Raw genomic sequence first — 17,994 nt, 5'->3', positions numbered from 1 at the left:
AAAATGTCCTAATTTCCGCTGCATCAATGGCGCGCCATTCATTGGACCTGGCCAAAAAGGAATCTGGGTGGTGGGCAATGAACTGCTGGGCGTACAAGTTCGTTTGCTCCACCATTAGATTGACCAGCCTGTCACTGAAAAAAAACTTTAAAAAGTCCAGATCAGTGAAGCCAGCCGTGTCAATCCGGATTCACTTCAGCCCTGTGAAGAGCCACAAATGTAATAACACGTGTGCGGGGGGGGGGGGCAGGGAAGTGTGTATGTGGTGCTTGGTGTACTACTTTATATATAACGGTGTGTTATAATTGGGGGGGGGGGGAAACGCTACGGCCAAAAAAAAAGGGTTGCGCACGCAGCTCCCTGATCCCCTAATAGGACCCAGGGTCAGGGATCAGACCCTAATAGGACCCTTGGGGACCTATTAGGGGGTCGGGGGGGGGGGGTACTTTTCTTTTCTTATTTTGTTTACTTTTTTTTTTACTTTTTTTACTTTATTAGTCCTACCTGTCCCTATACACTGCTCTCCCTATTGTAACGGCTCCTGAGGGGCTCCGAGGTCGGCGGGATGCGAAATTCGCTGGGACATATAAGTACGTCCCTGGTCCTTAAAACCAAGGGCGCAGGGACGTACTCATACGTCCGTAGTCCTTAAGGGGTTAAACATCCTAATGTCACAACAGAAGAAATACGCATGGTGTCTGACCTTGTCTTTGACCATGAATTGATTATCAAACCCACTGATAAAGGAGGTTCAATCGTGGTCATGGACAGGGGTCAGTACCTCAAAGAAGCAGAACGTCAATTGAATGACACTGAGGTATATATGTGTGTCTCTAGTGATCCCAGACCGGCCATTGAGAGTAAGATTGAAACAGTGGTCGATCATGGATTTAGTGAAGGTCTAATAGATGAAGAGACAAGGAAGTTCCTAATAGTTTTGTTTCCGGCTACTCCATTATTATACCTGTTGCCAAAAGTTCATAAGGATTCGAGGAATCCTCCTGGCAGACCTATAGTGTCTGGCCGTAACTTCCGGTGTCCAAGCACTTTACGGAGCTTGGACACTCTGAGAAGGATTTGAGATTCATCATCTTAGATCATATTCCTCCATTGAGTAGGGCTCTATTGAGAGATAGACAATCTTGTTTGAAAAAATGTGAATTGAAATTGATTTTTATGTTGAGTACATTGAGAGCTCATGGTCTCAGTGTGGAGTTTAAAATCTAAAATAGGATAATGAATTGTTAAATGATGATAACATATTTTCTGGGGTTATATGTATTAACTTCAGTGGTATGACATATGTACAGAAGTGATCAAGATTTAATAATTTGTTCTTTTTCTCTTTTTTTGTCGATGCTTGGAGGTGGAATGCAGTATGGACGCTCACCAGATGGTTTTAACAACTGTTATTTGTTGAGTGTATATTTGTTTTTGTTTACTAAAAATACATATTTTACATCAATAATTTTCTGGCATATGTGTGTAACAGAGACCATGCTATTAAGTATAGAAACTCCTGGTACACAATATGGGCTATGAGGAGAGGACAGTTAAAAATTCATATTAGTTTCAGTTTTTCATTCTTTATTTGTTCATTTATTTTTAAAATTTTTATATTTGTTTATTTTTATTATTTTTTTTATTTCAACCCATGTGTGTATCCAGTGAAATACTGGGGATAGTATATATGCAGGACCGTGAGGGTCCAGTTGCGGGACTGGAGGGTGGAGGTACACATCCAGTCATGTTATATGATTGGCGTGTCTCCTGCCCCCGAGGACGTTGCCTCCCGGAGACAAAAGGGTTATTCTGGGGGACAGCCTTGTCCATATGGGGCCACAATTAAATAGCTGTTCATCAGCATCACAAAAATAGCCTGGGAAGGTTGTTCTCCAGGGCTCTATATGAGCGTGCCTTTATATAGTCTTTTTAATTTTTTTAATTTTACATGTTTGTTTATTATTCATTTTTCATTGTTATTTCATAATGTTGGTTTAATTTATTCTTTTTCACATTTGATCATTTATGTTTTTATTTATGTTCTTTGTATTATTCTTCATTTGTTTGCTTTTTATTTGCCCACCGTCTTGCCCTCAGTAAATATGTCCATTGTGGGAGTTCGGACACAGAGCACCAGCGCATACCAGAGAGGCGTCTCTGTGCGCAGGAAACTATGTGTGGGGAGGTTGATACCATGACAACCGATACACGCACTAACCGATTGGCTGAGTGTGGTTCTCTGTCATGCATAGCGCCGTAGTGAGTGCGCGCATGCACACTTGAATATACCCCACGCTAATGTGGCTATGGAGTGCAGTTATAGACATCTAGTGAGTTTATTTTTTTTTTATCCCCTCCTTTTATGATTGATTGATTAAAGGAGTAGTCCAGTGCGCATTTTTCTCATTTTATCCCGTCCGGGCTGCAAAATAAAAGAAAACAAACTTTCTCTTACCTGCCAAAGAGCCCCCGGAGCTCCGGTACACTCTGATACAGGTGTTCGGTCCCCGGGCTGTATTCTTCTTACTTCCTGTTAGCCCGGCACGTCACACGGAGCTTCAGCCTATTACCAGCCGAGGCGTGTGACGTGCTGGGCTAACAGGAAGTAAGAAGAATATGTATATATATATATATATATATATATATATATATATATATATATCACTGAAAATATATTCTATCACTGAAAATCGTTTAACCACTGAATTGTCAAAGAGACAGATTGCAACTTCATTTTACATTTTGATAGCTGTCATCCGTGACCAATGATGCGCTCTCTCCCGGGCAGTCAAATGCTTCAGGCGAGACACATCGTGGAATCAGATGATAAGCTCTCGATTACACTAGACCGCATGATCCATAATTTCAAACAGCGAGGATATCCTCTTCCTCTCCTTCATAAAGAGAAATTGCAGGTCATGTCTTTAGACAGGACCAAACTCTTACATCCTCAAAGTAAACGTGACTCCAAAACACGCATTCCCTTTGTATCAACCTTTTGCTCTCACGCTAAGGTAATTGGTGGAGCTTTAAATAAGCACTGGAATATATATATTTTTTTTTTAAACTGCTTTCCGGATATAGATGAGTTCAATGAACATCCATTACTATCGTATCATAGATCTTCTAAATTAAAGGGGTATTCCAGGCAAAAACTTTTTTTTATATATTAACTGGCTCAGGAAAGTTATACAGATTTGTAAATTACTTCTATTAAAAAATCTTAATCCTTCCAATAGTTATTAGCTTCTGAAGTTTTCTGTCTAACTGCTCAATGATGATGTCACGTTCCGGGAGCTGTGTATGATGGGAGAATATCCCCATAGGAACTGCACAGCTCCCGGGACGTGAGTCATCAGAAATCAGTTAGACAGAAAAAAAACAACTCAACTTCAGAAGCTAATAATTATTGCAAGGATTAAGATTTTTTAATCGAAGTAATTTTATTTACAAATCTGTTTAACTTTCCGGAGCCAGTTGATATATAAAAAAAAGTTTTGGCCTGGAATACCCCTTTAAAAGATAGATTGGTCAAATCTGAAATTTTTCTGAAGTTGTCGTTGCAGAGGTACTTGTCGGTCAGGGGTAGGTACTTTGTTCATCCACACTCTGGCAAGAGCTATAAAATCAACCATTATTTGACATGCACATCCGACTATGTAATCTACGTCTTGATGTGCCCAGGTAGTCTCCTTTATGTGGGGGAGACCACATGGGACTTCAAGACTCGGATGAACCATAATTGGTACCGTATCTGGAAGCGTCGTACTGACCTACCGGTTGCAAAACATTTTGTAGAGGCCCAACATTTATAGAGAGATTTGAAATTTACCTTACTGGGTCATGTTCCCCCCTTTAAAGAGCGGGGAGACCGGATCAGCATCCTTAAAAAGAGGGAGCTCAAATGGATCTATGAGCTTCAATCCCTGAAGCCTAGGGGACTCAATGTTGATTTTTCGGTTACATACTGGATCTATAAATCTTTGGACATATAATGATATGCTGCCCATGTCTTTTTTCCCCCTTGCTTATGGTAGCGCTTTGTGATCTTTATTAATAGATATTTTGTTTATTTTTTCTAGTGAAGAATGTGGATCGGTGGCAAATTGAACGAACCCTGAATCGGACTCAAGACAGAAAATATATTTTTCTTCATTACATAATGTGATATAGTACTTTTTATATTTTTTTTGTATACTTTCTTTTGTTTGTGGACTGGTATTGAGCCAGTGAGTATATAGACACATTTCCCTTCCGCCCTAGGAATTTCCTTCTGCTTTAGCCCAATTCCTTTATTTTATTTTCCATTTAGTTCATTTTATTTTATTATTTCCTTGACTCTATGTTTTTAATAAATGTTCTTTGATATACCGTATATACTCGAGTATAAGCCGACCCGAGTATAAGCCGAGACCCCTAATTTCAACCCAAAATCCCAGGAAAAGTTATTGACTCGAGTATAAGCCTAGGGTGGGAAATACCTCATCCCCCCCTGTCATCATCCAGACCCGTCATTAACATCCTCATCATCCCCTTGTCATCATCCCACACATCCCCCCTTCATCATCCCCTTGTCATCATCCCACACATCCCCTTATCATCCCACACATCCCCCCTTCATCATCCCCTTGTCATCATCCCACACATCCCCCCTTCATCATCCCCTTGTCATCATCCCACACATCCCCCCTTCATCATCCCCTTGTCATCATCCCACACATCCCCCCTTCATCATCCCCTTGTCATCATCCCACACATCCCCTTATCATCCCACACATCCCCCCTTCATCATCCCCTTGTCATCATCCCACACCCCCCCCCTTCATCATCCCCACCCCCCTTCATCATCCCCACACCCCCCCCCCCTTCATCATCCTCTTCTCATCATTCGCCCTCAGTGGTCTTCAACCTGCGGACCTCCAGAGGTTTCAAAACTACAACTCCCAGCAAGCCCGGGCAGCCATCGGCTGTCCGGGCTTGCTGGGAGTTGTAGTTTTGAAACCTCCGGAGGTCCGCAGGTTGAAGACCACTGCGGCCTTCAACATGCGGACCTCCAGAGGTTTCAAAACTACAACTCCCAGCAAGCCCGGGCAGCCATCGGCTGTCCGGGCTTGCTGGGAGTTGTAGTCTTGAAACCTCCGGAGGTCCGCAGGTTGAAGACCACTGCGGCCTTCAACATGCGGACCTCCAGAGGTTTCAAAACTACAACTCCCAGCAAGCCCGGGCAGCCATCGGCTGTCCGGGCTTGCTGGGAGTTGTAGTTTTGAAACCTCCGGAGGTCCGCAGGTTGAAGACCACTGCGGCCTTCAACATCATCCAGCCCCCTCTCACCCCCTTTAGTTCTGAGTACTCACCTCCGCTCGGCGCTGGTCCGGTCCTGCAGGGCTGTCCGGTAAGGAGGTGGTCCGGTGAGGAGGTGGTCCGGGCTGCTATCTTCACCGGGGGCGCCTCTTCTCCGCGCTTCCGGCCCGGAATAGAGCCGTTGCCTTGACAACGACGTATCTGCGTCGTTGTCAAGGCAACGTGACTATTCTGAGGCCGGGCCCGAAGCGCTTAGAAGAGGCCTCCCCGGTGAAGATAGCAGCCCGGACCACCTCCTCACCGGACCACCTCCTTACCGGACAGCCCTGCAGGACCGGACCAGCGCCGAGCGGAGGTGAGTACTCAGAACTAAAGGGGGTGAGAGGGGGCTGGATGATGTTGAAGGCCGCAGTGGTCTTCAACCTGCGGACCTCCGGAGGTTTCAAAACTACAACTCCCAGCAAGCCCGGACAGCCGATGGCTGCCCGGGCTTGCTGGGAGTTGTAGTTTTGAAACCTCTGGAGGTCCGCAGGTTGAAGACCACTGCGGGTGGGGGAGTTCACTCGAGTATAAGCCGAGGGGGGTGTTTTCAGCACGAAAAATCGTGCTGAAAAACTCGGCCTATACTCGAGTATATACGGTATATTGATTTGGGTGCCCTGCTGTGTACTTGATTCATGCGAGTGAGGCATTAATGCGCTTGCAATTTACAACCCAGGTACCTGGACACCCCCCGGCCTTATCTGGGGACTGACATTAAGGTGTTGGACCTCAGACCTGGTACCACTTGTGCCCTCCCTTTTGGTAGGACCCAATGTGGTTGGGTTACTCTGGGTGGGTTAACTTAAATTTGCCTGATATACGTGGCCATTATGTGTGGTAGCAGGGTCCCTACCACCTCTCAACTTAGATATTACTCAGTCTTCAGTTTTGTTCTTTTTTTCCTTTACATTAATTTATAGTTATGAAAATATTGTATTATCTTATTCCTATGTGCCACCTTAAATAAACTTATGTGCCCACATGTGCTACTTTAAATGGGTACTCTCATAAAAAAAAAAATGATAAAAAAGATTATGTCAAAAAAAAAAATTCTAATATATTTTATTTTAAAAAAAATCATGTTTTATGTGTTTTTTTTACGTTTGTAATCCTGGCCACTAGGTGTCACCCTATATGGCTCAGGATTACTTTTCCTCCCCTCACGTTCAGCACGTTCGGACCAACGCTGGCCGGGCAGCGTGGCCCAGCGTGGTCCGAAACGCGCCTTCACATGAATGAGGAGAGGGAGATGCAAGGCGGGCGGGGATATTTAAATTTTGCGCGCCACGCGTGCACGAGCGATGTGCTCGTGCTCTGCCTGTTTCCTATACAGGCAGAGAGTGAGTACAGCGCTCGTTCGCGCTCGGCACGCGAAATTTAAATATCCCCGCCTCCCTGCATCACCCTCTCCTCATTCATTGCAGCGCGCAAGCTGCAGGAAAGAGAGAGAAGACGGGCGGAAGCGATCCCTGGCCAGGCTTCAGATGACTTCGCGCCTGCTGGGGCCGCCATCTTCCTGTCCTCGCCAGAGAGCTCAACTCTGAGCTCCTCCAGCCATTCTAGGTAAGGTAATTTCATGGGGATTTGTGCAGAAATAAAGACAGGGATAGATATAGTTAGTGTCAGGGACAGATGGGGAGGGGGAATAGGGAAATTTAGTTTAGTGATAGCTACTCTTTAAATATACTTACTAAGAGCCTTTCCATGCTCCCCTTATACCTAATATATACCTACCTAGCTGGGGACAGGGGAACAATGTGCTCGCGGCCAGTGCATATGGCCGGAGCGTGACAGTACCTCCCCTTCCCCTCTTTTTTGAGGACAAGAACTTGTGGATAAGGTCACGGTCTAGAATGTGGTCCTGTGGTTCCCAAGATCTTTCCTCTGGGCCAAATCTTTCCCAGTCCACAAGGAAATTTTTTTTCCTTCTGACGAACTTGGAATCTAAAATTTATTTGACGACAAAACCATCGGAGGTACCAGAGATGGGAGTAGGAGTGATTACTTTTTTAGAGAAGCGGTTATGGATAACAGGTTTTAAGAGGGATACATGAAAATAATTTGAGATCAGGAGAGAGGAAGGCAGATGGAGAGAATAAGCTACAGGGTTTAAATGTTTTTTGGTTTTGTAAGGACCCAAATAGTGAGGACGCAGCTTATAACATGGTACCTTAAAGCGGATAAACTTGGAAGACAACCACACTTTGTCCCCTGGAGAGAATTCGGGAGGAGGGCATCTTTTCTTATCCGCCTGTGATTTCATACGAGTGGCGGCATGTAGAAGAGAATAACATGTCTTCTGCCAGATGGAAACAAAATTCCGCACTTGTTCATCAGCCATCGGAACTCCAGAGGAAGTAGATAAGGGTAGAGGAGGACGAGGATGAAGTTTATAGACCACAAAGAAGGGTGAAGACTCAGAGGATTCAGAATCCTTATAGTTGTATGAAAATTCGGCCCAGGGTAGCAGATCGGCCCAGTTGTCTTGGCGGGCAGAAACAAAATGACGGAGATTGTCTCCCAAGACCTGGTTCACCCTTTCGACCTGTCCATTGGATTGTGGGTGGTAACCCAAAGAAAAATCTAATTTAACTTGTAGACATTAACAGAGAGCCCTCCAAAACTTAGAGACAAATTGGACTCCTCAGTCGGAGACAATATGGGAGGGCAATCCAAGATATGGCAAGAGAAACAACTTGGCAAGCTGTGGTGCAGAAGGTAATCCTGGTAGAGGCACAAAATGAGCCATTTTAGAGAAACGGTCCACAACAACCCAAATAACCGTATTTCCGCCAGAAGAGGGAAGTTCAGTAATAAAGTCCATTGCAACATTGGTACAGGGCTGCTCTGGAACTGGCAATGGATGTAGTAGACCAGCAGGCTTGGAACACAAACTGAAAAAAATCGGACAAAATCAACATCATCCTGTTTTAAAGTGGACCACCATACTGTCGGCGATGAGCTGTATGGACTTACGAATTCCAGGATGACTGGCCAGTAGTGAGGAGTAGTGTTGAGCGGCATAGGCCATATTCGAATTCGCGAATATTCGCGAATATATGGACGAATATTCGTCATATATTCGCGAATATTCGCATATTCGTTATATTCTTGCATATGCGGAAATTCGCGTATGCGAAAATTGACATGTGAAAATTAGCATATACAAAATTAACATACGCGAAAATTCACATATGCGAAAAGTAGCATATGCTAATTTTCGCATATGCGAATTTTTGCACGCCAGTCTCACACAGTAGTATTACAGCCTTCTTTACACCACACAAGCTGGAAGCAGAGAGGGGTGATCACTGTGATGTGTACTGTGAAGAAAAAAAAAAAACGAATATTCGTAATTACGAATATATAGCGCTATATTCGCGGAATTCGCGAATATGCGATATTCGCGAATGATATTCGAATTGCGAATATTCGCGAGCAACACTAGTGAGGAGTGACCCCATTTCATGACCCGGAGTCTTAAATGTGGAGGTACATAAGTCTTCCCTGGAGGTAAGTGCTGAAGAAACGCTGGCACTGCTGAGATGAGACGATCAGGGGAAATAATATATTAAGAATGGGATTACAGGCCTTGAACATCGGAGGATCTGGAAAGAGCATCAGCACGAAGATTCTTCTCGGCAGGACGGAAGTGGATTAAGAAGTCAAACCTGGAGAAGAACAGAGACCAATAAGCATGTCAGGGGTTGAGACGATGGGCAGACTGGAGATATAGCAAGTATTTGTGGTCGGAATAGATAGTAAGCGGGTGTAGAGAGCCTTCCAAGAGGTGACGTCATTCTTCTAAAGCCAATTTAATGGCCAAGAGCTTGCGATCTCCAATGGTATAATTTCTGTCCGGAGGGGAGAAAGTTTTAGAGAAAAATCTGCAGGCTAAAGTTGTCCCCTCAGAAGACTTGTGAGTTAACACTGCACCTGCTCCAACTGAAGAAGCATCCACTTCCAAGATGAATGGCTTGCTAGGATCTGGTCTAGATAGAACAGGAGCAGAAGCGAAGGCAGACTCTAACTGAAAGCTTCTTCAGCCTCAGGTGTGCAAACTTTTGCATTAGCAGTCTTCTTAGTAAGCGAGAGGCCAGAGTAAGGCAGGATGGGCTTGCTGTGGCAGGTGACACCCAGGTCGTCACCCCCGACATGGCTCGACCACACAGGCAGATGTGCTAAGCGAGGTAAAGAAAGGATAAGGCAGTAGCATAGTCAAACGTAGCAGAAGGTCAAGGCAGGCGGCAAAGGTGTGAAGTCAAATAACATAGCGGGAAGGTCTGGATACACAGGTAAGGCAAACAGGCAATATGGAATGCTTAATCTCAGGCTAGGGGCACTGAAGATCCGGCAGGGAAGTTTGAGGGGTGCATGGACTGGTGTCAGGTGTACACAATAATTATGGGTGTACTAGCTTCAGCGCGCGCGTCCTAAAGGGCGGGAACATGCGCGCCCGAGCTGAGACACAGCGGAGGCAGCAGGGGAGAGAGGTGAGTGACGGGCTGGGATTTGCATTTGGGCGTGTCTCGTGATGCAAATCCCAGCCCCGTCGGCAGCTGGAGACAGGGGAACAATGCACTCGCGGCCGATGCATGCAGCCGGATCATGGAGCGTGACATCTAGTAATGCTCATACATTATGCCCAGTTCCATCGTGGCTGCGCAGCATTTCTCCCCTGATGCGCATAATCGGGGAAGCCTCGCCGCGTGATCTGTGAGGTAGATGCTGTTTCTATACATTCATTGGCTTAACATTACTGACACGTAAGTGCCGCTCCATGCGACTTCTGTTTGTTTTGACTAGGGTAAGTCCTGGATTGCCACCGCCCCATTCCACCTATCATAGTATACTATTGGATGCTTCTACAGCCATACTTTTATGTGTGGCTTTTTGTATTTCCTTGTTTTTAAACGCACAATATGCTATATGTGTATATAACATTATGTATGCACCTTGAACTTTCCAGACATTTATATACTGTCCCTTAAGTGTATTTTAATGGGCCCTTTTTCACCTTAAATGGGCACTGTCATGAAAACAAAAAAATGATATGTTGTAGTACTTAAGTACTACAACATATCTCTAATATAGTTTAATTTAAAAAAGTGATTTGAAAACAGTTTAAAATCACTTTTAAATTCGGCCACTAGGGGTCGCCCTCCTAGTGGCCGAATGCATTCAGCAGTGACGTCACTAATGAATTCCGACTCGTTGAAGCCTGGCAACGAGTCGAAATTCAATCACTGCTGTGCTCGCTCCCACCTGTCAATCAGACAGGCGGGAGCTAGCGCTTTGAAGGAAGAGGACGCGCGCAGGCTTGGGGACAAGGTAAAGTATTATGTTCACTGTATTATGTATATGTTCAAGTATTATGTATACTGTTAACCTATACAGTATGCCTCCAGTTTCCCCACTACAACTCCCAGCATGCCCTGGGAGTTGTAGTGGGGAAGCCTGGAGGGACACTGAATAGATGAACTGAGGGGGAGTGGGTTCAGTGGAGCGGCGGGGCCGGCCGGGTGCGGGCTGCGCGGCGGGGAGGGGGTACTCTGGGTGAACTAAGGGGGAGGGGGAGTGAGCTGAGCGGCGCGATGGGGCCGGGGGGGGGGGGAGAGTGCGGCGGGGAGCGGTATGTGCTCCGGTGTTCACCTATACAGTATGCCTCCAGTTGTTTTCCCACTACAACTCCCAGCATGCCCTGACAGCCAATAGATGTCAGGGCAAGCTGGGAGTTGCAGTGGGGAAACAGCTGGAGGCACCCTGTATAGGTGAACTACGGGCGGAATTTTCGGCCCCAGCAGGCATCAGTGACGTGGTGCCTGCTGGGGAAGTCTGCCTGGTAATGAGCACACTGCCAGGCAGACAAAAAAGCATTTTTAATATGTAAAAAAAAAACAATTTAAAGCAGGGAGGGGTTAGGGAGAGATGGGTAATAGGCAGGGACAAAAAAAAATAAATTATAGTGGGAGCTACCTTTTAAGGACTGAGCCCTTTTTTGCAATTCTGACCACTGTCACTTTATGCATATATAATAACTCTGGGATGCTTTTACCGATTATTCTGATTCCGAGAATCTTTTTTTGTGAAAAATTTCAGGAAAATTTAGCATTTTTCTAACTTTGAAACTCTCTGTCTCTAAGGAAAATGGACATACAAATACAATATGTCTACTTTATGTTTGCATCATAAAGTTGACATGTTTTTACTTTTGGAAGACATCCGAGGGCTGCAAAGTTCAGCAGTAATTTTCCAATTTTTCAAAACATTTTCAAAATCTGAATTTTTCAGGGACCAGTTCAGTTTTGAAGTGGATTTGAGGGGTCTTCATATTAGAAATACCCGATAAATGACCACATTATAAAAACTGCACCCCTCAAAGTATTCAAAATGACATTCAGAAAGTTTGTTAACCCTTTAGGTGTTTCACAGGAATAGCAGCAAGGTGAAGGAGAAAATTCAAAATCTTCATTTTTTACACTCGCATGTTCTTGTAGACCCAGTTTTTGAAATTTTACAAGGGGTAAAAGGAGAAAAAGCCCCCCAAAATTTGTAACCCAATTTCTCTCCAGTAAGGAAATACCTCATATGTGGATGTAAAGTGCTCTGTGGGTGCACTACAAGGCTCAAAAGGGAAGGAGCGACAATGGGATTTTTGAGAGTGAGTTTTTCTGAAATGGCTTTTGGGGAGCATGTCACATTTAGGAAGCCCCTATGGTGCCAGAAAAGCAAAAAAAGCCAAATGTGGCATACTATTTTGGAAACTACACCCCTCAAGGAACGTAACAAAAGGTCCGCTGAGCCTTAAGACCCCACAGGTGTTTGATGACTTTTTGTTAAATTCGGATATATAAAGGAATTTTTTTTTCACTAAAATGCTGGTTTTCCCCCAAATTAATTTTTTTACAAGGGGTTATAGGAGAATATGCCCCCCAAAATGTGTAACCCCATTTCTGCTGAGTATTTAAATACCCCATGTGTTGACGTCAAGTGCACTGCGGGCGAACTACAATGCTCAGAAGAGGAGGAGTCACATTTGGCTTTTGGAAAGCAAATTTTGCTGAAATGGTTTTTGGGGGGCATGTCACATTTAGGAAGCCCCTATGGTGCCAGAACAGCAAAATAAAAACAGAAAAAAACAAACACATGGCATACTGAGCCTTAACACCCCACAGGTGGTTGACAAATTTCTGCTAAAGTTGGACGTGAAAATGAAAAATGTTTTTTTTTTTCACTAAAATGCTGGTGTTACCCCAAATTTTTCATTTTCACAAGGGGTAATTGGAGAAAAAGCCTCTCAAAATTTGTAGGATTATAGGAGAAAATGCCCCCCAAAATTTGTAACCCCATTTCTGCTGAGTATTGAAATACCCCATGTGTGGACGTCAAGTGCACTGCGAGCGAACTACAATGCTCAGCAGAGAAGGAGCGCCAGTGAGCTTTTGATGAGAGAATTTGGTTGGAATAGAAGTGGGAGGCCTTGTGTATTTACAAAGCCCCCCGTGGTGCCAGAACAGTGGACCCCCCCACATGTTACCCCGTTTTGGAAACTACACACCTCACAGAATTTAATAAGGGGTGCAGTGAGTATTTACACCCCACTGGCGCTTGACAGATCTTTGGAACAGTGGGCTGTTGAAATGAAAAATGTAATTTGTTATTTTCACGGACCACTGTTCCAAAAATCTGTCAGACACCTGTGGGGTGTAAATGCTCACTGTACCCCTTATTACATTACGTGAGGGGTGTAGTTTCCAAAATGGGGTCCCATGTGGGGGGACCCACTGTTCTGGCACTATGGGGGCTTTGTAGACACACATGGCCTTCAATTTCGAACACATTCTCTTGCCAAAAGCCCAATGGCGCTCCTTCTCTTCTGAGCATTGTAGTTCTGAGCATTGTAGAGCACTTACTCAGAGCACTTACTTATGTTCTTACTCAGAAGAAATGGGGCTACAATTTTTGAGGGCCTTTTTTCCTGTTCTCCCTTGTGAAAATGAAAAATGTAGGGTAACACCAGCATTTTAGTGAAATCACCAATTTAGACCTCAAATGTACAAGGCACGCTCTCACTCCTGAGCCATGTTGTGCGCCCACAGAGCACTTTACGCCCACATAGTAGTACTCAGTAGTACTTTTTTTTTCCTTTTACTGCTTGTGAAAATTAAAAGTATGGGGCAACACCAGCATTTTACTGTAAAAATAATTTTTTTTTAGACCCCAACTTTACCTTCATAAGGGGTAAAAGGAGAAAAAGCCCCCTAAAATTTGTAACGCAATTTCTCCTGAGTACAGAGATACCCCATATGTGGCCCTAAACTGTTTCCTTGAAATACGACAGGGCTCTGAAGTGAGAGAGCGCCATGCGCATTTGAGACCTAAATTGGGGATTTGAATCCACCACAAAAATACCCTACGGCAGTGTTTCACAAACAGGGTGTCTCCAGCTGCTGCAAAACTCCAAGCATGCCTGGACAGTCAGTGGTTGTCCGGCAATACTGGGAGGTGTTGTTTTTCAACAGCTGGAGGCTCCGTTTTTGAAACAGTACCGTACAAGACGTTTTTTTTTTTTTTTTTCATTGTGGGGGGGGGGGGGCTGTGTAGAGGTATGTGTATATGTAGTGTTTTACTTTTTATTTGGTGTAGGTGTAGTGTAGTGTAGTGTTTTTAGGGTACAGTCCCACAAGTGGAGGTCTACAATGAGTTTCTCGCTGGGAGTTTGAGCTGCGGCGGAAAATTTGCTGCAACTCAAACTTGCAGCAGAAAACTTCCTGTAAACCCACCCGTGTGAATGTACCACCGAAACTTAGCTCACCTTGGATTAATAAAAACACCACTTTATTTCACGAACCTGGAGTGCCACTGCTTCTACTTTGCTATATGACTCGGATCTCTGACCCAGGTCAACAACAGGGAGGCACCCATACACCTTACCTCTGGAGTGCTGCTTTTCTCCTCTACTATATATATATATATATATATATATATATATATATATATATATATATATATATATATATATATTATCATTATTATTATTACATTTTGGAGTTCTTTTCTTTTTTTATTTGAGAAATAAAAAAATGTGGGGATGCTTTTTTTTCTCCTATCTTTTTTCCTAGATCTGGCATGCAGTTTTAACCCATTGGCTTCCTGCAGCTAGGGGATAATTTTGAATCTTAGAATAAAATTTTTAAAACTGTGTATAGATGTATACAATTATATATATATATATATATATATATATATATATATATATATATATATATATACACACACACACACACACACACACACACAATATATAAAATCACGTGTATAGACAATACATATTTTATTTTACTTAGAGGTTGTGAAGCAAAGGCATTTAGATAACAACATGAGATGTTATCTATTGAAGTAAAAGTTTTATGAGGTTTTTAAAACAATAAAGGCTAAAAGAGCATACAGCTACACTGAGGCTCCAAAATAAGATAGTATAAGCAATGCTGTGGACTATAAAATATACACACTCCAATGTTGCTGATTTTATAGAAATGTTGGTGGAACGCTGCCATAATGCAGAGAATCTATAAAAGAGAAAGAAAAAAGCTTGTCTACGGTCTAGACATGTTTATTAGGCACATGTAGGCTTTATGTATATATGTCAGATATGTTTTATTTGCAGGAACAAAGAAAAGCTCTTCTGGCACATTTGTGAATGCTTAGTGGAGATGAGAGCGTCATCTAAACCAAAGGAGGGTTACCCTGTGAAAAACAATACTAGCCATTTATTTGCATTTAGAGAAGTAATGTTTGATCCGAAGATGGTTTTCCGTGGTAGAGTAATGGTATACATTCACAATCACAGAAATAAAGATCATGTCACTGGAGAGTATGCAAAAATAAGGTGATTTTTAACACTTTTCCACATGTTTTTGAAGCCAGCATTTTTTGTCCTTCTGGGTCTTGTTCACAGCAAACTCTTAAGTAAAGTATGGTAAAAGATGTTGCTGACTAGTGGTAGCCAGTAGTGTGATAAAAGGGGTTATCCAGCATAAGGTGATTTTAGTATGTACCTGGCAGACAGTAATGGACATGCTTAGGAAGGATCTGCACTTGTCTTGGGGCTAAATGGCTGTGTTGTGAGATTAGCATAACACTGTGACTAGCTTTTTGTGAACTGGTATTTCCTGTTTGACTTTTCTTTTTATGACTACAAATCCCACAATTCCATTTTCCTCCCTCCCACACATCAGCCACCCCACCCATTGAAACATAAATGAACTGCATCCATCAAAAGACCTGTGGTTTTCAAGCAGGGTGCCTACAGCTGTTGCATTAGTTGCAGATTGATCTCTCTCCCACCAAGCGATCGCTTCACCTATTGAAGCAGACAGGCTCCCTGTCATCAGCGGACTAGTGATGTCAGGTCTCGGCCGCATTGCAAGCTGGGAAGAATCTGAGACAACAGTCATTTTGTATGCTGTTAAAAATAAATATTGGGGTGAAAATCACAGATGAATTGTGAGAAAACCGTCACACACAGGTACAGACATTATATTATGAACTACACTAACTTTACGGCCCTGTAGCATAGTCAAATAAAAAAAAATTCCTGGAATACCCCTTTAAGGTGGCATTACATTTTTAATGGCTGTAGACAACAACTATTTCTACTGATCTCCCTATGTACATGCACAGCCAGCATTGCTCTCTATGAAGACCGAAGGCGTAAGCTGCTCCAGACAGCTCTGACAACAGTTTATTTTTCTGAGAACAATAGGGTTGGGTAGTTGAAATCTTCTCTAGCCTGACAAGTGGTGTTGAGAGTCCACCATAGATAAATAGCACCATTTGGCTTTGCTACTCACTACACCCAACACCCCCACCCCTTACGTTACGGATGGGGGCAGGAAGGGTAGTGAATATTGAAGAGGCAGGGGAGCTGGGGGAGCTTGCTCTCTACCTCCATTGCACGCTGAAATGCAATTTGAATAACAGCATGAAAGCACAGAACTCTGCCCCCACGCTACCAAAAAGAGTAAGGGACCCTTCATTTTTAAAGCTCTTCACCCACATTATAACCCAGTGTAGTGGCCCTTTCAGGCAGCCTTCCTACAGTGTTCCCTGCACTCCCACCCCCCTGCATCTGTTCTACTGTAATTGTATGTGATAGCCTGGGGGATGTAGGGTATGGGGAGTGTAGCTGTGCAGTAATTAATGGATGCTTGTTAACCCTTGCTATTCGTGACGCCAGGGTGGGGGCTCCTCAGTAACGCTTGTCCTACCGCCACCATTCCCAAGAGTGATAGGGAGGTATAGAAGATAGATTGTTCACAACCGGAGAATTTATTCAAACAGTATTAACTTTTACTGAAGGTTTTCTGCAAGCTTCAATAACATAACAGTCTTTAAGCATAACAACGGCTTTCCTTGGAGATTGACAAAGGTTGGGACTTTAGCATTTAGAGTCTTTTAGGACTGTGCGTTGTTCCACTGGATTTAGGGGATTTAGTTGTGGTCCAGTAGTCACGCTAGCATTAGCTGGGATTTAGATTTGAACTCACGGTTTTGGTTCAGTTGAGGCCGGCAGGTTTTTGAGACCTAGCGTGTCTTTGAACTGTCCTGTTAGTCCGGCATCCACGAGAGCAGCAACCCAAGAGAGCGATAATTGGACGCAGCTCCCTTAACTTTTTCATTTTTCCGTATATAGGGCGGTATGAGGGCTCATTTTTTGCGCCGTCATCTGTACTTTTTATCAATACCACATTTGCTTATATAAAACTTTTAGAAAAGTTTTTCTACATTTTTTTAAATAAAATGTGACAAAAAAGCTGCATTTTTGGACTTTTTTTTATTTTTTACGTTTATGCCATTCACCGCACGGGATCAATAACATTATATTTTGATAGTTTGGACATTTACGCACGGCGATACCAAATATGTTTATAAAAAAAAAAAATACGCTTTTGCGAGGTAAAATGGGAAAAACGCGGCTGCACTGCCGGCGATCCGATCATCCATTTAAAGTACCGCACTGCCGCAGATGCGGGATCGCGGAAGTCAGCCATTATCGGTGGGTCCCCGGCTGCTGCTAGCAGCCTGAACCTGCCGTGTATGACGTGAGCACCGCTCCGATGCTCGCGGTCATACACAGGATGTAAATGTACGTCCTGGTGTACGAAGTACCGCCAAACCAGGACGTACATTTACGTTAAGGGGTTAAAGGGGTACTCCGGTGGTCATGTTTTTCCATTTTCGACTTACCCTTTTTGTTTTGTTTCATTTCTATTCTTTTTGTCTAGGCAACTCTATTTCTTTTCTTTGTTGTCTTTTTATTACCCACTTTGTTTTCCTATCTTTTCTTATATTTCCTGTTTCTTGCTGTGCTGAAAACTACAAATCCCACTCTGCCATATGCCTTGCTGGTTTGGGGCGGCTCTTTTTTTTTTTTTTTTGTTCTGCCCTTTACCCACCCTACTATTTTCCCGGGTCGGCCCCCTTATACACAGCACACTAATATAATCAGCCTTGTTTGGGATACACTGTCATACACACACAAAAGGGACTACAACTCCCACCATTTGTCATTCAGGAGTCTTCAGTCTGTGGTATAACACCAGAATGCTGCCTCTGTAGGCTCCTGGGGGTTGCAGTTCACCACAC

The 17,994-nt window shown here is 43.6% G+C and overlaps 1 long non-coding RNA gene across 1 annotated transcript in view; it reads left to right on the top strand.

The window, feature by feature from the left end:
- The window catches only part of LOC130311088 (uncharacterized), a 46,604-nt gene extending 42,325 nt beyond the window's left edge, over positions 1-4,279 (top strand). The window contains exon 4 of the long non-coding RNA XR_008859532.1: positions 4,086-4,279. This is a non-coding gene — a long non-coding RNA (uncharacterized LOC130311088). The remainder of the gene's footprint in view (positions 1-4,085) is intronic.
- Positions 4,280-17,994: the final 13,715 nt, after the last annotated feature.

Source organism: Hyla sarda, chromosome 1 (genome assembly GCF_029499605.1).
Source record: "Hyla sarda isolate aHylSar1 chromosome 1, aHylSar1.hap1, whole genome shotgun sequence".
NCBI classification, from domain to species: domain Eukaryota; kingdom Metazoa; phylum Chordata; class Amphibia; order Anura; family Hylidae; genus Hyla; species Hyla sarda.
The sequence above is the reverse complement of the archived record's forward strand: the minus strand, read 5'-3'. Positions and strand labels throughout refer to the sequence as shown.